The sequence below is a fragment of the Lagopus leucura genome, unplaced genomic scaffold (genome assembly GCF_019238085.1).
Source record: "Lagopus leucura isolate 7727_CA_CO unplaced genomic scaffold, USGS_WTPT01 Super-Scaffold_73, whole genome shotgun sequence".
Taxonomy (NCBI): domain Eukaryota; kingdom Metazoa; phylum Chordata; class Aves; order Galliformes; family Phasianidae; genus Lagopus; species Lagopus leucura.
In genome coordinates this window covers 46,196,554-46,218,643 of record NW_024962252.1, presented here as the reverse complement: position 1 = coordinate 46,218,643, position 22,090 = coordinate 46,196,554, and the positions used below count along the sequence as shown (strand labels likewise).

Below are 22,090 nucleotides of genomic sequence, written 5' to 3'. Positions count from 1 at the left end.
AATAACACTTACAATAAGGCACTTGAAATATAAGTAAGGCATATTTAAACTCAACTGAATGCTTGACTTAAGTTAATTGAAGCACCTTGTTAAAAACCATTGGTTGATTTGCGATGCAAACATAGATAGCACAAATGACTGAAAAATAATTTCAATAAGGAGTTTAAGAGTCAAGGAGAGAGAAAATAAAGAGCCATTTTTTTACCAGTTACTGTAAAATTTATATCTGTGTCTTATTGCTTTAGGGTCTTCTCAGTCCATCACAGAGCATTTGTAGCTATCAGTCAGTCTGGTACATCTAAAGCTTTAGCCCAGTTTCTGGATGCATTTATGAGGAGAAGGTAAAGGTCAGTAAAACTCTCTTAGCAGACTATTAAGTATCAACACATATAGTGTGGGCTATTTTTTTTCTTTTAAGAAACTACTGCAAAATTATCAGCTGTGTATAAGAAAAGCACAATGAAGAAGTAGAGAGAAACTGAAAATGCAATTACAGGTTAAGCAGCAGGAAGCTGCCAGTAGTCTACCATAAGGTTTGCAGTCCAGAGTATAGGGGAAAGGGTGAAAAACAGCATCACCAGTTATTATTATCCAGGCATAACTGAGGGTATCCACTAAAATTTAGAAAAATTACATGGAGTATCTTGTAAGTAATATTCATTCACGATTCCACTTGTCTCACAACGGATTTTCAAGGTCACCATTCAATGCTTGTCCCACTCAGCAGAAAGACATCACCAACACCAGTGTAATGATAGAGTAAAAGGCAACAGATAAATACAGCAGACATTACAGAACAGTTAAGACTATCAATATTAGTGCAGTTAACAACAAGCAGAGCATGCTATAACAGCTGGCTAGTTTCATAAGTTACTGCCCTAAAAAAGGTCAATTCTGAAGACACATGCTAAGTATTCTCTTCCCTTTCCTTGCAGAAACCTTACAAGTTTTGATTCTGCAGAAAAGATATTCAGTGTAGAAAACCCTGGGTAAAGTAAATGGTTTAAGCAGCTGGATTAATACACAAATACATGAGTTTAAGTTCATTATGGGACTAAAATGTGAAGAAAGTAATCACTGCTTGGTTAAGGCAAAGAAAGTACTGCAGCAAAACCAATCAGCAATGCCACAATAAGTCAGATACATGAGAAGACCAAAGTACAAATATTAGTTTTTTTCTAAAAATGTCACTAAGAATTTGCAGAGCAAATATTAGAGGGAAAAATTTCTGTACAACTTGAACTGAGCTTGATATTTGAAACAGTGGTTAATAGAGCTGCAAACAGTAAGGACCACCCAGAGTGAATAAAAAGGCAGACGAGCCTGCAGAGAGATGAACCAGATCATGCAACTATGTGAAAACAGCCTGAGATGTCAGAGATAGAATGTAATTTAACCAACACAAATGAACAAAGATGAAGATAACAAACGAGAACACGATAGGAGGCAAGGAGAAAGCAAACAAAATGACCTACATAAATGATGAAAGCACACAACATATGAGACTGAAACAAAAAAGGAGAGTAGGAGAAGCATCTGGTCGTGAGTTTGATTTGATTTGTAGGAAATGTGCAAGGTATGTGGGAGTTAGCTAGTCAGATGCAGCTGCTGGCATATTTGGAAGTTGATCACATCCTCCTAGTTCAGCTTGAGGATAAGATTTTGTAGAGCAAGAAACTTCTTTTCCCTTCACATCATACTGTTGTTTATTCCCCTACTAAAAGGATCCCACCCAGAAGCTGAAAAAGCACTTCACAGACACTTCTTTCAGGCTTTTCGTTTATTCTGCAGTTTTTGTTACCCTAGTGCACACCAAAGATACCAACAAGTAAAAACAAAAAATACAGTCCTCAGAGAAGTCATGGACTGCTCTGTGCTGATCCAACACAGCCAAGCAGTATAGCCTGCATTGGTGAGAAGTCTTATGAACAGTTCATAAGCATTTACTAGTTATGTAAGCTGGGATTCTCGGGAATGTGCTTGCATCACCCTGGTACACGTATGTGGATTCTCACACTGTCAAGACATCCCAGGGTGTGGTTATAATTGAGCCACATCCAAATCAAGTAGTTCCAAATTCCAGCCAACACTGATGCTTCTGCCTTTGAAATAGCTGTGAATTTGAGAAAATGTTTAACACAGTTAAACAATTTTTCACAGTTGAGTTGTTGAGTGGGTGAAATAAGGGGTCAGAAGAGAGGACACTCAGAACGTCTATCCTGTTGCCCTGAAAAGCTAAATTTGGAGGAGAAAGATCCAAAGATAAGATACTTAACAAGATAATCAGAAAGTTTATTCTTCTGTACTATCAGGAAATAGGCTAAATCATGCAGGCATTTTTGTTGGTGTTCTTACTGGCAAATTTCCATTCGTTACAGTGTTTTACTGAGGACATTAGAAGGACTTCTTGTCAGTTGCAAATTGCAAGCATGAATATCCCTAGCATTGCAGATTGGCTGAAAGCTGTGTTTAGATTTTTCACTTGGACAGTCCCACTTCATCCAGTTCCAAGTCTCATTTTCCAAGCCATGGAGAGATGTTTGTATAGCAGATCTCTATTACTCCATAGTGATAATGTGACAGCCTTTCTGTGCCACTTACACAGAAGAAGCCTCCCATACACCTAAAAACAGTCAATGTCAATTCTAAACCTGATGGTTCCTCAAGGGCTGCCACTAAATGCCTTTGTCATGACAGAAGCACAAAAGTCAGCTCCTCACTGCCAAGCATGCTGAAAGCAGGGACACAGATTTAGAATCTTAGTGGTTGGTATTTGTCTGCTTTATTTAAGCTGACTTAAATCAGCAAACAGAAACACAGCTGTGCTCTCTCTTCCTAACTTGTCAGATCATAGTCCATATGTAGATCCAGAAATTGAGCCAGAAAATCCCACATCTGACAAGCAAAAAACTGATCAAGTTCAAAGAAAGTATGTGCATATACTGTATGGAACAAGGGCAGCATCTTCATGAATTCTGAAATGAGAAAATCCTAGATGAGTCATCTTACTTTGTGACCAGTGGGACAGATTCCTAAATCATTCCCACATTAGCTGGGAAGGAATTATCTCTCCTCTAGCTCATAGGTCATACCAAACAAGGCTTTCTTGCATGTAGTCCACATGAAGAACATTTCTTGAAAATATATTCTCACTTATACTAAGATCATTACAGAAACATCACTAAAAAGTACTAGCATTAATAATAACATAATCTGCTGGTGCCATAAATTTCCCATGTAAACCTCCTCACAGATGACCAGCCTACGTAAGGAGATTACAGCTTTCTTTCCACTAGAGATACAACAGAGATCACATAACAAGTAAAGCAGGACCACTTCAACAGCTTTCAGAAATGCTGGGATATTCATGCCACTCCAGAAGCCTCAAATACTAAGAGATCTGAGAGATGGCTAGAGGTTGAGATGTGAATGTGTTGCCTTATTCTAGCTTGGAAACTCCCAATCCATGCATGATGCAGCAAGCTACTTCCTCCCTACTTTATTCAGCTATTGTTATACCCCTGAACAAACAGTGATACCTGTTCTTGGTGAGTATCACAATCCTAATTGCATTTACCCATAGTGTAGTACTTGTTCCGAAAAAGTATTAGCGAGGAATGCTGAAGAAATGACCCACAGCCAGCAGAATATTTCTATTAAACCTTTAATTTTCCAGCACTTCCTGAATATCTTCTGATCTGAGCTCTGTGACCCAGATGAGCATTAACATTGATTTCTGAATTTAATTACAGACACTCTGGCTTGGAGAACTGTGACATGCTGAAACTCAATTGAATTGGGCTTGCCCTGGCCTCCTCCTAATACACGCTATGCTGATTAATCCAATCCTGTTCTAATTTTCAGCAGTGCAGGCTACATTTATCCTTCCCCATTCCTTTACAGTGAACACTGCCTTCCATTTGCATCTGTGGTGCAGCACTGCTTAACTATATGCTCTGCATCAGCTTTTTGTGCTTCAATGAATCAGTCCTTTCAAAAACATAGTGCTTTAAAAAAGCAAGGGCAATAAGAACAAGATGAATGAAGGGCAGGTAGAAATTCAACGTATGTTTTGGACAGGGATTTACAGACTTAGATTTGTATAAGGCTGCAACAGGTATGTACTATTCAGAACATCTTTATTCTGGTACATATTTATTTATTTTATTCTTGTCAGTAATGTGGTTCTACTGTAGCTCAGTTTTTATGAACCTTTATTTCACTGATAATGTAACTAGGTTACATCCAATGAGTGCCAAGTCTTGAGGGCTGATTTTAGCCCCATGGGATGATGACAAATAATTTGTTTACTCCACTGGCTCATGTAAAGGGTAAGTAATAGATGCTGTTTCAGGCTAAAAAGTCCTGATTCATGTTTCTTAACCATAAAATCATAAACAGACCTCAGCATACTGAAACTTACTTTTAGTCAACATCATGTTCCAGGATGTCCGGAACAGAGCTATGAAAATGTCATCAGGAGATTATCATCAGTAGTATCTATAAAACATTTAATGTGTGTTTCCCCTTCACAGACATAACAAAAATGCAACAAAAAGCTTAGGGCAAAATTCTGAAGAACTATCCAGAACCATTTTCAGAAGTTACCTGTGAACCTTCATTCAAAAAGGAAATTGAGTCTCCAGATTACTTGGATGTTTTTGACACTTCTAAAGTATGAGCCTGCAAATAAGGCAAGTTTTAGCTTTAAGCATTTGAGCACTTGAAGTGTCCAGTTCCCATCTATTAAGCAGGCCATAGCTCTTTTACTCTGACCCTACAACACTACCCTCAAATTCCTATTTACTAATCATTAAGTAATTAAGTTCTAACTGTTCCCTTAGACAGCTATCCTTTCCTCAATTCTGTCTTATTCTTCACGCATATCAGCTTTACACAGAACTGGTTCATAAAACTTCAGGTAAGCTTTCAGCTGATGAACATACACCTTGCTATCTATTGATCTGGGCTGTAAGGCTTTACCCTCTATCAGTCTTTGGTAACAGAAAAAGGTGGAAAACCATTTTAAACCATTTAAAGAATGATATGTCAGCTGTATTGTTTGCTTTAATAATATGCTTTTAAGGTGATGCTGTCATTATTTCAGACAATTTTTTTTCTAGCTTTCAGTATTTATTTCAGCAGTCCAGAGTAGTGAATTAAAAGTAAATTCAAAATATGCTGAATTATGCCTAAATTTAAATATTCCTCCTTTAAATTGGAGTAGGCTTTATGTAACAACAAAACACAGGATGCATTTTTGTGCATGTAAGGAAACTTCATTAATTCAGAAAGGATTAACAAAGTGACTATTAAAGATTTACCAATCCTTTTCCTAAGAGCCCAGTCTAATTGAAAGGTCTTCCAATTTTCACCAACACATTTCCTTGCAATCCATACACTACCTGTGAAATTCTGAAGAATTCTCTAGAAAATTATGAAGGAAGGAAAAAAGACTAATAAATCATAAATGTTCTTGGAAAACAGCATTATCAAATATTACTGTGAAGTATGATCAGCAGCAATAGTTTCTTCACAAGCTATCTGTCAGCTGAATATTCATGCTGGTGAGTTGGCATCAATATTATTAACATGCTTAGTAACAGAAATATTGAAATATATGAAAATTCAGAACTATGAATCTTTCTACTGTCATACAAATGATTACACAAGAGACACAGTAGAGCATATTACATTTAGTTTTTATCTGTTTAAACAAAAGGAAAATAAACAAATAAGGCTTTGTTTATTTTTCCTTACTGAGGCTGGTTTGCTGAAATATTCAAGCTGGCCCCTAGACACTCTCTCCTTCATAAGGATCACTTCACATTTAATATTCAACTGCTCAGTAACCATTAATTGTGTTCTTTTTCCACACAAAATTAAAATGAAACTCATGCTTTGTACTATGCAAGTAGAACACTTCTACAACACAAACTCTTTTCAATTAAGTGAAAACGTTTCCTCAACTCTTTTAAAACCTCTCTTCAATGCTGCTCCTACAGTCAAACTAAAATCTAGAGAGAAAACAAGTAATTTAGTTCCTTTACTAATGACAAAGATAGCATCAGGTGTTGTTTTAAAATGTTCAAGACCAGAAAAGATCTCAAGTTCATTACATCAAAATCAATATCATTTTATAGTATCTTTTAATTATTCTACTGCCTCCATTTTAAAAGTAAAGTATTTTTTCCAATCCTCCCACGTGGAACACTCTGACCTGACATCTAGAAATACTCTGCTTGCTTCCAGCTCCATTTTATTCCTGGACAGTTTGTCCTTATTTGTTTTTGTGCCATATTTTCTGAGACAGTTGAACCCAACTACATTTTTGTGACAAGCTATATCTGATGTTTAAATAGCTCACTGCTGTTTCTCTCTCTAAAGAAATAACTTGTTGCAATTTTTTTTCTAAATTCCCAATGGTATTAAACAGGACATATTCATCATTTTATAAATTCTCTGAGCACTTCATTGATCGATCCACCAATACATTTAAATGCATACTGAACATCAAGAATCTGAATATTGAAGCTGACCTTGCCAGCATTATATCCTCCATAACTTGCAGACTGATGCCAATACAGCAGGAAATCGGGGTTGGATTGGATCCTAATACTTTCCTATTACTTTCCCTGAGAAATCCTGCTGATGTTTTTTATATAAAAGATCTACTCAGAGATGCTAAGGAGCTCACATAAGCAACTGCTATTGAATGGGAGTGGTTCTTTCAGCTAGACTGGAGGAATTAAAATTTCCACAATTTCTGCAATTTATTTTTTTACTAATTGATGAGGACATTTGTGGAAAACATTTGATCCTGTCATGCACAGGGCTACATTTTCCGTACCTGCTTCCTTTTGCTGATTTCTGGGCTGTTTGGGAGTTTGATTTTTCTCCACGCTGCCCTGTATTTTCCTCACTATCATCTCAGTTATCTTTTGAAGCCATTTAACATGTTTAACAACTATGATTAACTACGATTACATAGAAACAAAAACAAGGCATGTCTTTCCAAATCCTGAAGACATTTTTACTCAGCTAACACACGTAGCTATCTTCAACAAACACTAAATATCCTGAAGTCTTTCTCTAACCACGAGGACCTGATTCCTTCATAACAGAGAATACACAACATCTTATATTCCAGACTACAAGTTGATAATAACATAATGAAAGCATATATATCTGCTGTATAAAAATTTACAAAATCCAAATTCAGGACAATTGTCCAGTTGTAACAGATAAATCTGTGGCAACTTGACTGTAATGCAGATAGAATCCTGATCATTTCCCTAAACTTTGTTTTTGGAAACCACACTGGTGAATTATGGCAGCAGCACATTAAAACTCATAAGTTCTGCCCATCACATAGCAGCACTTGCATGAAGCCCTGCGCTGGGAGTTGCAATGCATACGAACCACAGAAAACAAATTTCTCCCTATTTATCTTTCTTATAACATAAAGTGACTTCATTTTAATTATCACTGTAACTGCTAGAAATACCCTCAGTATTTATCTGACCTTTTGAAGCTTACAAAGTTTTTTATTTTAAACTTGAAATATTAAGTATAATTTCTTTTGACTAGTTATTTGTTTACTGTAGTCTGGATCTCACGTGTGTGAAGAGAAAACACTCTCAAGGCTATCTCATAGATATTCTGTAAGAATATCTAATTGGAAAGGACCCATGAGGAATTTTGAGTCCAGTTCCTGGCTCCACATAGGCATAGGGTTTGAATTTTGAGTGGTCCTATGAGCGTTGTCCAAATGTTCCTTGAACTCCAGCAGATTGAGGCCATGACCACTGCCTTTCAGAGCCTGTGCCAGTGCCCAATCACCCTCCTGGGGGAGAATCTTTTCCTGCCTAACCTGACCTTCCCCTAATTAAGCTCTATGTCTTTCACTCCTTTTACTCATCAATCTGTGTATGTTCATCTTGTCTTCTCTCACATGTCGATTACATCTGAGGACCAGTCTTTCCAGTAGTTTCTTCCAATAATTTTATCCTTTATGAGAACAGTTCTTACGAAAATGTTCCCACTGCCATTCTAAATCCTGTTTCTCATAGTCTTCTGCCTCTTTTACTACCAGTTGCCATTCATCAGCATAAAAGAAGTAGATGTATACGCCTATGTTAGACTATAAACTACAGGGCAGACAAGCTGAATGTGATTCTTCGTTGTCCACCAAGCAGTGCAGGATTTCACAGCTGATTACGTACATCACTACCATTATAATGTAGCAACGCACTCCTTCCCATTTTGCATTCCCCCAAGTTGACAGTAGAATAATAAATCAATTGAATTTTGAATCACTTTTGAATCGCTAATAAATTAATGGGTGCTTTTTACATGTTTTCTGTTGCTAGAAGTATCTCATAAAATAAAGCAAAAACTCAGAATGAATTTTGCTACGACGTGAATTAATTAAATCCTTTCAATAGATAAAAAATAAAACTTACGTTCAGTTCCTTAGTCATTGGACAAAACTGGCATTACTGGAATCATTCTGACTGATATTTGCAAAGTCCTGACATCAGAACTACACTCTCAAGAGAACATTATTAAAAACTAAAATAAATCTGCAGATAGAGAGATTTAGATGGACTCTTTGCATTAAACATAAACACATACGTTTTCTTGAGTGACTGCCTGAGTCCAGACACCTCAGATTAACAAAAATTAAATTCTGTTATCAACATAGCCAAAATACAGATAAAGAATCTACTGTGTGCTCTCATAAATCAAATAACAGGTACTTAAGAGAAAACGTGTTGCATAACAGCAGCAAATTTAATTATTTTGTTTATCTGTGAACATTTATGTGAAGATATATATCTTCATATTTGCATCTTGACGTGACTAATGGAAGTAGAGGGTTTCTCTGCATGTAATTCATTTTAACTTAATATGGCAACGACTGATTAATTTCATTTTCTGGTGTGGAGGGCACCCTGTAACATAGCTGATGTTGTTTCAGTACCTCTGAACTTAATTATCTCCAAATAGAAGGCAAAGTAATAGGTACAATTTTTATCTCTCTTTTTCTCTTTCTTATCTCTGAAATCACCTGCTGTGAATCAGAACATTTTTCAAAGATTTATGGTTAAGCAAATGCTACTCTTACTCAGTACAGAGTTTTCAACAGGAATTCTGCATTAGTAAGGCAAGTAAAATTTGGTCTGGAAATTTCTGATAGGATTGTGCTTACTATAATTTATTCAAACTAAATTAGAAAGAGAAATACTCTACAATTAGAAACTCAATCCTACTTTCCTAAGTACATATAAAAATGTGATTAGCTTTTATTTAAAACTTGAATGCACAAGGAATACAAAATGGTGTTAAGGACATAAAGTTTTTCATCTATCATGAAGTAGGTCTATGAATACCAAATAACTACCTTGTGGTCAGAAGACACTGATGATGAGATCTCTTGGATACTGAGAAAATATATTTACGAATGTACTCTCTCAATAGGGAACAAAGGTTTTTTTAGTTCAATCTCTAATTGTTTTAAATAGCATTTAGAGACATTTCACATTATCACCTAAGTATTTTTCCATTCCATATTCGTGGAATGGAATCTTGAATTCTGAGGTATTATTGAAAATAATAAATTAGATAGGATGACTTACAAGAACTAACGAGTCTGCGACACTTCTGGGTAAAATTCTAACTATTAACATCAGTTGCAAAATTTGCATTGACCTTAACAAGGCCAAACACCTTCACTTGTGGGTTGGAAGTTTATTTTGTGTATATTTTGAATCATTCCTTTCACACACGCTGTTGTAACTTGGAAGCTACAAAAAATGTAGACAACACAGGCAATGAAAAAAAGAAGCATGCAGGAATGAAATTTTTTTAACAGTGGTACAGTTTTTCAAAAACAAAATATAGCTATTTTAAAGGACATCCAACAACACGTGCAACACACTGCAGCATTCTGAATCTTTAGTTGCCTTTATGCTGGAAAACTTTAGGCACAGCAGCCCTGCAGTGATCCTGAAAACATAGCAATATGGAAAGTATTTGGACTTATTTATAAATAACTTTCAGCTTTCCCGCCAAAATCATAATCAATCTAAACTATTTCTGTGTCAAACAAAAGAGTTTCTGTGTCTTATCACCAGTTTAAAAATATGAGAAGTGCTCTAAAAATAATGCCTCCTGTTTTATTATGTCAGCCCAGGACATCAGAGGAGGATGTTGGTGGTATGGCAGAAGAGGGTGAACCTTCCCACCAATATTCCATTACATTTTGTAACAGACGGCAGCAGAAAGGCAGTCTGACAAAATGGCATCTGACATAGAAATACATATGAAACAAACTGGAATTCCTCCATATGGAAGTAATGGCACCCATAAATTGATCAACATTTGCTGAATGATAATGAAGACCAAAGAGTAGATGTGAGCACAGTGAGGCGGTTGGTGAAGCATCTCAACATTGGTGACAGCAACATAAAAGACAAGCCATGTTCTGGACAGTCATACAGATCCTTATGAGTGCAGCACATGGGCTCTTGTTCATCACTGGTGAAAATTCATGGCTAACTGTGGTGATTACATTGAAAAAGAGTTTTGTAGCTGAGAATCTGCTCCAGCAAATAGTGTCATGGTGCTCTCTTCTATCTGTTGTAGTTTCCGTGGAAATAAGAGGTATTACTTTCAGTAATGAAGGAAAAAAGGTTTCATTTTCAAAACACCAAAACTACTTTGGCTGCTTCAAATTTTGTTTTTTAGTTGTCATTAATTTAAGCCAAAACCACTTGCTGAATTTAGTATGGACACTCATACAGTTGCTTTAAAGAAAAACAAACAAACAACTAAATCACCTTTTTTGCAAATAGCATTAATTAGCAATAATGCTGTTTAATATACATGCAGTGTACTCTATTTTAGTTTCACCTCATTACAAATTTTTGACAATGTTTAAATAAAAAGATGATAAAAAGAAACACTACAGCAGCTCTTCTTTCATATTATTGTCAACACTGAGTCTGAGTGAAATGTTTCACACGTAAAAGTGACTTTTTTAACAAAAATATTGCATTTTTAACCAAAATAGAGCATGGAATGACTCATGTTATAAATCACACAACTTTGTCAAAAGAAAGAAAAACGTTGCACAGAACTGACATTTGTCAGGTTAAGAAAAATTAACTGTTTTTATGAAAAGTGATCTTGCTCTCCCTGGATCATGCTGCTCTTCAGAAACGTTTTTACAATACATAAACCATTTTCAGATGCATGTATTACCACCTGTCACAGATTGCAGCAAAGATTGCTCCATGAGGTTTTCCAAATTCTTGTCTTTTCTAAGGAACATCCTTCAAGCTTGCCAAGAGCTGTAAAGTTGCTGCCCAAATACAGTAGATTTATTAGAAGTGCTGAAGATATTTATGGCAGTGAATTTCTTCAGTTATGAAGTAGCCAGTTATTTTCCCTTAATGTATCTCATTGTTCTCTCATTGTAAGCTATTCCTGGTTGCCAAAATTCCTGTTTGCTGGGTTTTATGAAGAATGGAATTTTAAGCAGAAGCTGCAATGCTACTTCATATCAGAAAGCTCCACCAAATGGATATTCTCTAAGGGCAATTGACTTTCTTAACTTTATTTTCACTACAATTCTATGTCAAACAGTACACATCCTATCCTGGACAGAATGTTACTAAGGAAAGCTTCCTCACAGGATATTAAAGTTTATGGCAGCCTGCTGCACTTTCCTCCCCTTCAGAGAAGGCCATATGTACCCACTGAAACTCCACCTGCTGCATGGGGACTTCAGAACACTGTTAATTGAAACTCCATTAAAGTTCTTTTTGTTCCTTGTTTTGAGCTTCCAGCCTGGGATCATACGTGGGATGATAAGCAGAGGAATAGAACAGATGGAGGAAACAGATGCCATCTCCAGACACAGGTGAAAGGCTATGGTTAAACTCTCAATCCCACAATTGCTAACTTCTTCCCCATGCATCATCACAAATATCCCTGGCACTGGCAGATGTCCGCTGTACCTACCCTAAGTGTAACTGATACCTGCTGTGTACTTCCATTTCCCACCTTTGACACTGGTAACAATGTTCAGCTTTCCGATTATGAAAGTTACATCAATTTGAATAAAATACCTTGCGTATAATTGCAAATACTTGACATGGGATAAATGTTAACAAATAAAATATCAGTTAGAACTGAGGTCAGCATAGAATGATAATAATTCTAGGTGACCTCCAATTGAAAGCAGTAGCAAAACTACTATAATAATTGGTACAGGATTGGCCTATCAATTTCCAGGGATCAACATTGCAATGTGCTGTGCATTTTGGCTCTAGCTGATCTGAAATTTTTAGTCTGCAACATGTCATGGGGAAAGGAAGTTGGTTAAATGGAGTTCTCAAAACACACAGGATAAGGCTAACGTCTTAATGAAGCCTCTTAAAACTTAACCATTACTAATTTAAAAAAATATTAAGTGTTTTTTTTTTCCTTTTTATTTTATACTACTTGTTTGACTTGTTAAATTAACAATTGAAAAGAATTTGAAAGTGGTCACATTTTATTTTTTCTTAGTATTGCAGATTTTGTGTATTTGGCAATTTTTTTTTGTGTACAGTAAGTTCCTGTTTCCTATGTGATTCGTTCAGATTGCACTTTTTAACATTTTTTTTTACATAGTAACATAGAGAATGCAAAATAGTGTTAACATTTTCCAGAGCACTCAAGTTCCAACATTTGAAACATACATTAGGCACTGATTTCCAATGCTTTTTGTCTCCTGTTATAATTTTGAATATACGGACAACATATATTTGAGCTAGAAGTACATCATAATCACTTGTGCCATAAAATCAGCAATGAAAAAAATTATACGTCTCCCAGGAAAAGGTTTAAGTAACTGCATGATGCAGTATTAGTCTATTGAACTGCTGGATAAAAGGCAAATAAATTCCATTTTCAAAAGCTACACTGCTTAGGAAAGACTAAGGTAAAGAGAGGAAAGCCTGAGCACCTGTAATTCAGCTATCAAGATATTCAGATTCTAGATCAGTGATTTTTGAACTTCTAATGTTTTTAGATGCCTAAATTTATTCCAATGCAACCTCTAGAATTTGTTTTCCTATTCATCATTCATGAATATTGTTCAGCCTGGAGAAGAGAAGGCTGCGGGGTGACCTCATTGCAGCCTATCAATACCTGAAGGGAACCTACACCCAGGAGGGGAGTAAACTCTTCAAAAGGGCTGACAATAGCAGGACTAGGGGAAATGGATCCAAGTTGAAGGAGGGAAGATTTAGGTTGGATGTTAGGGGGAAGTTCTTTACTAGGAGAGTGGTTAGGCCCTGGAACGGGCTGCCCAGGGAGGTTGTGGATGCCCCGTCCTTGGACGTGTTTAAGGCCGGGTTGGACGGGGTCCTGGGCAACCTGATCTAAATGTGTATGTTTGGTGGCCCTGCCAGGCAGGGGGGTTGGAACTACATGATCCTTGAGGTCCCTTCCAACCCGGGTGATGCTGCGATTCTGTGATTTTGTGAATATCTTAGAACTTGTTCACAGCTTTCTACTCATCTTACAGACCAATAATCACATGCTGAAAACCACAATTATAAACTCAGGAGACAAAATAGACTGACTTTTAAAAACAAAACTAATTACAGTTTTAGTAGAAAGGTAACTTTTCGTGGCCAAATCCCATTGTCCTCATCCCACAGTATGCTCAGATCTCCAAAACTTTTAGGGCCTTGATGGACTGCTACTGAAAGTCACTGCCCAAGCAGGTCTTATCTCTGTCCATGTCTCCATCAAGTAGCTCTTTAAATCTTCCTAACAATCTGTTATTCTAACAGCCAGATGTCTTAAAACAGTCACACTTGTGCTAAGAAGCAGATCTTCCACTCAGATGGGTCCAAGTCCTCCATGCTGCCTATGACTGAATCACGTACTCCTTACACTCCCTGCTAGGAAACCCTTGGCAGTGTCTGAGATAGACAATTTCCTTCAGCCAAGAAGATGTTTCATATGCATGAAAATGTTGAAAGTACTATAACAAATTAAGATATGAGCATACCTAATCAGAAAAATGAAAAGTGAAAATTAGAAGAAATCAGAGGTAATGAAAAGCCTAGTATAAAGCCTCTACTCACTAGAATAAAGCAGCCATATATTAACCTTAGACTAGCCCTGAAAGTCAGTGGAAAAAAAGGAGATAATGTCCGTCTCTAAGAATATTTTTTTTCCTGTCATTCACAGGATTTTTAAAATATATACCAAGCAACCACAAATGTTCATATTGCTTGCTTATTATTCAATTCATCTGTGTTAGTGAATAAACAATCACACTTGTTCAATTATTTTGTTGAAAATAATAAATCAGAATTCAAGATTACATTCCACAATTGGAAAAACACTTAGGCAACAGTGTAAAGTCTCTGAATGCTGCTTATTAAAATAGTTACATCTGTAAATGAACTCAAATACAGAACACCCAGATCCTACTATTGTAAAAATCCAAAGCTGTATCTAAAGCCATACACATTCTCTCAAGTTATCTGCTGAGATGAGAAAAAAATCCAACTCAACAAAGAAAGAGACTCTAAACAAGATTCCCCTTTAACAAAGATATTAATAAAGATGTGGATGAAATTCAGTTCTTTAACATAATCAGTACTTTTCTGGTTGAGGCTAGATTCTGTTGCTGTGACCAGTACAGGATATAACTATACCACAGAAGAAATTCTGCTGTGATTTACATTCCGTTCAATGCAGGAATATTACAGTAGCTCATAAGAAATCACTCCGCAGCCCTTAATACTTGTATTATAAACAGCTCAAGTAAAATTGAGCAGTGCCACTTACATGAGCACTTACTATTAGTACAGATGCTTTCTAAACTTCTTAAGAAAAATACATCTTGTAACGCATAGTACATAATACTGATTATACTCACAGATTATAAAATCCTTGAAGAGCCTCAAAAAGACGACATTCAGCATTTCAGATGTTTCCTTTGAATGCCTTTTGATGCTTTTGTAGAAGAAGGTGTTTCCTTACTTGCTTCCCTGTCCTTCACTTCACTACGTGCCATCTTAACATCTGCCAACATCTCCCTCCTTCCTCAGGAAGGGTCTGACTGCCTCTCACTTAGTCACCAATGATCTCTCAAATCATACTGCCATGTTTCCTTATTAGTCCTTCAGGAGACAGTTGGACCTCTACACACTTCACCTTTCCCCATAACTCTCTGTACTTAGGTCTGTGTGCCACTAATCCTGTCTGTCGTATCTGTGCTATGTGCTTTCTCCATTTATTTTATTCAACTTTCATTTTTTTCCTATTTAGGAGATGAACCATTCTGGATGCCAATTTTAGTGGAAGAAATGTAAGATCTGAGATAGAGATCTGTTATGCCAAAAATGCTTGGAGTTGGCACCAATTAGCATTGTAACCACTATAATGTTTCCCATGCTTCTGATCTGTGCTTGACAGTCAAGAGGAGATCAAGGAAATAGAAGAAAAACATCTCTTCCATTTTACTTTATCCAGTCAAGGATGAAGTGCCAGCAACTGGGGGAATAGCTGAGTGGACTTAGGTAAGTCAGTCTCTACCAGCCAAAAGGAGGAAGAATCATAGGGATTTGAGATTTTAAGGGACTTGGCTCTTACATCAATGTCTAACTGCTGAAAGCAGCACCATGCCTACAAAAGTCTGTATGACTGGAGGTGTCTGAGTGCGTGTCCCAAGGGTGTTTAGCCTCGCTAGTGGTGGAACCTGCAAAAGAGAAAGCAGCGGTCCTGTCCACTTGTCTGGGATGGAGAACTGTGGGAATGGCCATTCCTAACATCTCTTAACAGTTTGCTTAAAGCTGGTGTATAGATGCCTTCAATCCTGCAGTCATATCAACATTGCTTAAGTCACATCAAGGTCTTCTCACATGCCCCATACAATGCCTTTCATTTTAAAAAAACCTAATCCATACTGAGATGAGCTCACCTTCCCCTGTGACACTGCTGAGGATTTTGGAACAGAATAGTAAAGCAATCCATCTTATTTATCCCAAACAAAACACAAAGGTAAGACAATGCATGCTATAAAGATGAAGAAGCTCATGCTTTGTCCAGCCATTTAGTTATTGAAATGTTAAATGTATTGACCTAAGCTGGGAGAAGAATTTAGTGAGGAAGAGATAGGGCAGCTAGTAAGCTAGGGTTAACGTTCTTCTCCAGATTTTCCATCTGTCCACCAATGTTTTGTAAGTTCTGTATAACTTTCAATCATCTGTCTTAGCAATTCTGAATGCACACATGTGCTTTAAAAGTACATAAAAAGACAAAAGGTTAAACCTTAAGTTCAAGCAACAGGGAGCTGTCATCAGTTCAAATGGGATCAGAATGTTATATGTGATTCAATTTTTTTTTTTTTTTTTTGTCAGTAATGCCTGATGTTTGCCTTGCTGCCTCTTCAAAATAACTGCTACTAGGGTTTATTATTTATAAGCTTAGAAGTCTTTGGAGGCTGTCCATTTCAAACCCTAAGAGATCCATTCTTGTTACTCGTTTTTAAACATTCGTGCTTCAGCATTAAATTGGCTTATTAAAGAATACAATAATTGCTGTGGAACTTAAAAATGCTGATCTTTTCATAACCCTGAAAAGTAAGAGACTCATTTTAATGTACCCAAAGGAATTATGGAACTTAAATTATTATTTCTATGGTGACAAAAGAATGCTTTATGTTTACAAATTTAGCATAAACTTCTACAGAGAGCCTAATTTGTAAATGTCTACTTACCTGCAGTAGCTTCCTTCTTCATTTTGAGGTCATAGAACTATTACAGTAAATTCTTCAGAGTTACTGCACACTGTATGTAAAATAAAATTACAGTCTTACAATTTGGATTTTGGAATTTGTTCATTACTGACAGAAGGAGAATGCCTTTACTGAACCTAAATTCCTGGAATTGCCTCCTTTAAAATCAGAGTGATTTTATGTGATGAAAGGCTGTTAGAACTGGCAAGAATTTGCAGAAGTGAGCCCAAAATACTACAGTTTTCTATTCTAGTGTTTGAATGGTGGGGAAAAGTTCTGTCATTCCATGGAAACTAGCAGATCTAATCATATGTGAAATTTCATATGGTTTTGCTTATCAACAAAACAGACGAGCTATATGATGTTTCTAAGTTGGTATTTTATTTGAAAGAATGACAACTTCGACAAGACAGAATGAGTCAAAAGGAGACACTTGAACAAAAAGTTGAATAAATGTAAGTAGTACTGTGTAAAGTTTCTACAATTTTTAACTTATGAAAATGATTTAGCCACAAGGTTATTAGCAGCAGGTAATCTACAGGCACAATAGCACCCTGATCTTATTCATTAATCAGCACTACACTACCAAAAAAAAAAAAAAAAAAAAAAAAAAAACAAACCAGCAGCCTGTATCTCAAATAGAAGTACTCTTTTCTTAAACCTTAAATACATTATTTTTTTTCTCACCACTTAATACTTTCAATTTTCCTGAAAAGTTCAATTCTAAAAAAATAAGTAAAGAAGAACTCAACACTATCTTTCATTCACTAAGTTCTGGTGATTGCAGAGAACAACCCCTTTTCTTCCTAAAGTCACATCTGTGTACATTCTCCACAAGAAAGGAATATATCTGTAGTTCTCCCTACATTTTCACTTTCTCCTACGGTGCAATGACCATCCTGAGAAGCTAATCCTCAACATTAATTAAAAGATGTATCATAGACTCACAGAACAGCTTGGGTTGGAAGGGACCAGTAATATATTCTCATGCTCAGCAAGCTGATTGCAGTTAAGTATAGTGTGATCACAGAGAAAAATATTTTCCTTGAATATCCTTTTAACCTAGGCTTGCCACATGCTTCTGTAAAGTAAAAGCTTTACTTTGGCCTGCTTCCAGACTTCCTTTAAAACAAAACCTGAGCTCTCATTAGAAGGTTATTTTTCTGCGTTAGTGTGCATATTCAAATTCTTGGAAATAGGGCTGGTAAGTTCTTCACTTCCATAGAGAAACCAGGAAAATTCCTGTGACTTTTTTTTTTTTTTAATCAAAGTCACTCCAAAATGCTAAATATTAGAATGATATTCTGAGGTATATGATGAAAGCCACGCATTGCCTGATATTCCCAGAGAAATGTTCTGCTTAAGACTGATGATAAGGTTCTCATCCAAAGCAACCTTAAGACAAAGCAAACTCTAAGGTCCACTAAATGTACGTAGCATAAAGTAGAACATCTTAAAAATATGAGCAAGTAAAACAACATTTTATTACAGGGAGAACAAAGACTTAATAATATTACTAGCTCAGTATGGGTTCTCACTCTTCTCCTTGGCTTCCCTGCTTCTACTTGCCATGACTCAGTTTTCTGTACCAAAACCTGAAGGGTTTCACACAGCATAGTACTGAACAGATTGGTTGGCTGATAAACATCAGTATATACAAATGGCAAAGACACTGTACTGAGTTAATGCCTGCTATAGGTGAATGGTACTATAGCTTTTACAGAAGTAGAAATAAATAAAACGTACTTTATATTAATAATCAGTGAATGTGAAGATTTCAATAAATGAAAATTAATGACTAAATCCTAATGTTCAGATAAAACTAAAAGCTTTACAGATAAAACTAGCATGTATTACCAAACATTTGGGTTTATAATTAGCATATACTTTACAACAATCATCAGATAATCTCTGTTGTCAGGTGTTTCAATAAAGAACCAACATCTTTTGAGCAGACCATGAGTCTTTTCCCCTTTCATTACAAACCAGAATTGCAGCCTCTGGGCACAATTACACCATGCAATGAGGTGCTGTAATCTGAACTCTGAGCTACAGTTTATAAAAAGCAAGCAACAGCAACAACAAAGCAGGTAGAATCCCACCACCCTGGATAAAACATCTTTTATATTTCTTCTTGCAGAGGCGGTATTTTCTCCAGATGGCATGATGCAAGTTAAGCAGATAAATAAAATGTCTGACATCACAATATGTAGACAGAACCAACCACATTTTGCACAGCCAGCTATTAGATGAAAGGCTCTTATGAAAACTAATAGCCCTGCCTTTCACATGCTGGTATCAAGCCCAGCCATGTCTGAGGAGGCTGCATCCTAAAGGAAGTGCAAGTTAAATCACTCTTATGTCTGTCCTCACATTCTGAAATCCAGTGCTTACCCACATTCATCCAATGGGAATTATCTGTCAGCATGTCTCAGCATGATTGACAAAGTCTTTATAAACCCATGTGATTAAGCTGGACATGAAGTGAACAGTTCCCAGGAAAGATCTTTATGCTCCACTTCTTTCCACTTGCTATTCCCTAATTATTTGATATTAACTTAGTACTGGGGCAAGTGTATAAGACCAAGTGCCTCTGACAGTGAAGCCTAGCAATTTACTAACAGATAAGTAAAAGATCAAAATATACAGTTATCAAAATATTTAAACTACATGTATTAAACATAAATTCTTAGATTTTTGGGAAAACTACGTTAAACTAGAATGCCCATTTTTAAATCAGTATGAAAAAATTGAATCTCCACATCAAGGCTGCTTGATGTTCTCTGTAAAGCCTCCTACATTCTCTGCTCTCAGCACTTCAATGTAAAATGAAGCCATTGCTAACAGTCATTGCAGTTACACGTACTCCAGATGAACAGCTTTTGCAGTTAAAGTCAAACTGAGCATAATGAAATCTCCCATAGTCCACTAGGGGAAAAAAATGCACACAGAATATGACTTGCTTCCCTTTCCCTGAACACTAGAATGAAAAAAACAGTTACAAAAATTTGTCATTCTTTGGCAACTCCTGTATTCTCCCTGCAGATATTTTTCAAGGATATCTACTAAAGATGTAATCCTTCTTCAATACTTTTCTTCTACCTTCACCATTCACTGATGCCTTCAGTTCACAAGAAAGATTTAATTTAACATAGGAAGACCTAAATAATTGCAAATGTTTTTGCTTTGAAAGGTAATCAAAATGAAAGAAATCAAATCATAGTGCTTAAAACTATGCAGATCTTTTAGCTACGGGCTAGGTATGAGAATGAACCATGATGGCTTGACAGTTCCTGATCCAATAGTTTTTGGAACTGATTCTCCCATGCACCACAAGAAACACTGAAACCATCACTGGCCTGGAAAAGAGAAGGCTGAGGTGAGACCTCATTACGGCTTTCCGGTGTTCAAAGGGAAATTACAAACAGGAGGGAAAACAACTTTTTACGTAGATAGAGAGAGATAGGACAAGGGGGAGATGATTTTAAACTAAAGCAAAGGAGATTGAGATTATTTGTCAGGGGGACTTTTTTTTTTTTTTTTTTTTTTAACTGAAAGACCAGGAGATGCTGGAACAGGTCGCCCAGGGAGGTTATGGATGCCTTGTCAATGGAGGTATTCAAGGCCAGGGTGGATGGGGCCCTGAGTAATCTGATCTAAACTTGATCTAGAGATTGGCAACCCTGCCTGTGGCAGGGGAACTGGAATCTGATGATCCTTGAGGTCCCTTCCAACCCAAATTGTTCTATGATTCTATGATCAATGAACATAAAGTGAGACACCTCACACTTCGATCTAACCCAGAAAATATACAAGCAACACAATAATTCTCCTTAGTACTAACAGCAAGTATCAGTTGGAAACTTTTCCAACTGGTTAACTATCCCATAAGCATGCCAAAATTAATCTTTCTGCAAACATGGAGACTTGTAATTTTATGTCAAAAATCTATCAGTTAGTAGCCCTGATAGACTTGCACTGTTAGGTAACACTAGGCATAAAAACATTATTATACCAAATACAAGAGGCTCTAAGACACAAGAGGAGTGCACATTGCTGGGCTGTCATTCCTTTGATTCCAAGGAGAAGTGAGGTTCAGTTACTCCCAAACTGCTGAGCCAACACAACCAGGAATGCAGGCAGAAGCTCCATTTCACAGGGTGGAAGCAAACCTCATCTCCACAGCCACTCAAAGTGCTCACAGACTCCTTTTAGAAAGGCTCCAACTATATTTATGCCTAACTACATGTCTCTGAATGGTGTAGACTTATTCACATAGAAAGCAAACACACTTCTTAAATCACTTAAATCACTGAATTATAGAATAATTTAGGCTGGACAAGGCTTTCAGTGGTCATCTAGTTAAAGGTCCTGCTCACTGCAGGGTTAACACCAACATTCAATCAGGAATGCAATTTCCATTAATTTTCCTACAGGATGCAAAGGAAGACAAAAGAAAGACTTCTATTTCAACTTAGAAACTGTTTAGAGAGTACTGAAATGATCCAGTTGTGTGCCAAAGACAACATATGATTCAAATTTTTGAGTTATCAAAAATATTACCAAGTTGCTGGTATGAAGCATTACACATTAAATTTATATTTGTAGTGTGACAGCTGTCTCTGACTTGACAGTGTTTGCAGAACTTATTCAGCCTCATGTCTGGAACCATTCCTGCAGAGTTCACTTGTGAAAGTCACCCCACGTCTGGTGGCCATATTATCTCAGGCATCACAATGGAGAACCACATTTTGTCAGGCAGGCTTGCCAGCATCAACCCAACTTTTGCCGTGTATAAATAATGCCCTAAAGGCATAGTGTGGTGTTTCTGAAGAACTTCAAAACTACTCAGCCACATTTGTTCCATTCACTACACCAAGCTTGTACAATCTAAGTTTTATCCAAGGAGTTACACACAGAAGAGCAGCATTCTCTCTTCAGCTTCAGTCTCTCCAACAGCTATTTACTGATACAGCTGGAAATTTTTGCCTAAAATAAACATTAAGCCATTACATTTGACTAAATAACGAATTTAAATAATCAATTTAAAATAATAGCTTTGATGGAAAAGTATCATTTAAGTACAAATATACAACTGCTACACAAAAAATAAACATACTCATGGCCAGAAAAGATCACTGTTGTCAGCATGCTGCATACATAACTAAGGATATCTAACTCTAATTTCTGTATCAAGCCTATAACTTCTCCTGGAGTTAGATCTTCCAGAAAGATACCGTTGGTTGTGGGCTGTTTTTTTTTGTTTTGTTTTGTTTT

At 36.6% G+C, this 22,090-nt stretch overlaps 1 protein-coding gene across 5 annotated transcripts in view; it reads right to left on the bottom strand.

Annotated features, from left to right (window-relative positions):
- TMEM200A (transmembrane protein 200A) overlaps nt 1-22,090 on the bottom strand; it is a 54,635-nt gene that overhangs the window by 19,992 nt on the left and 12,553 nt on the right. For 2 of the 5 annotated variants that reach the window (XM_042895297.1, XM_042895296.1), the window contains exon 2: nt 16,796-16,865. The exons of 2 other annotated variants lie outside the window; for them this stretch is intronic. The gene's annotated coding sequence lies outside the window, so the exon portion shown is untranslated. Of the gene's footprint in view, nt 1-14,953; nt 15,245-16,795; nt 16,866-22,090 lie in introns of those variants that run through there. One more of the 5 variants, XM_042895300.1, reaches the window with a different exon arrangement.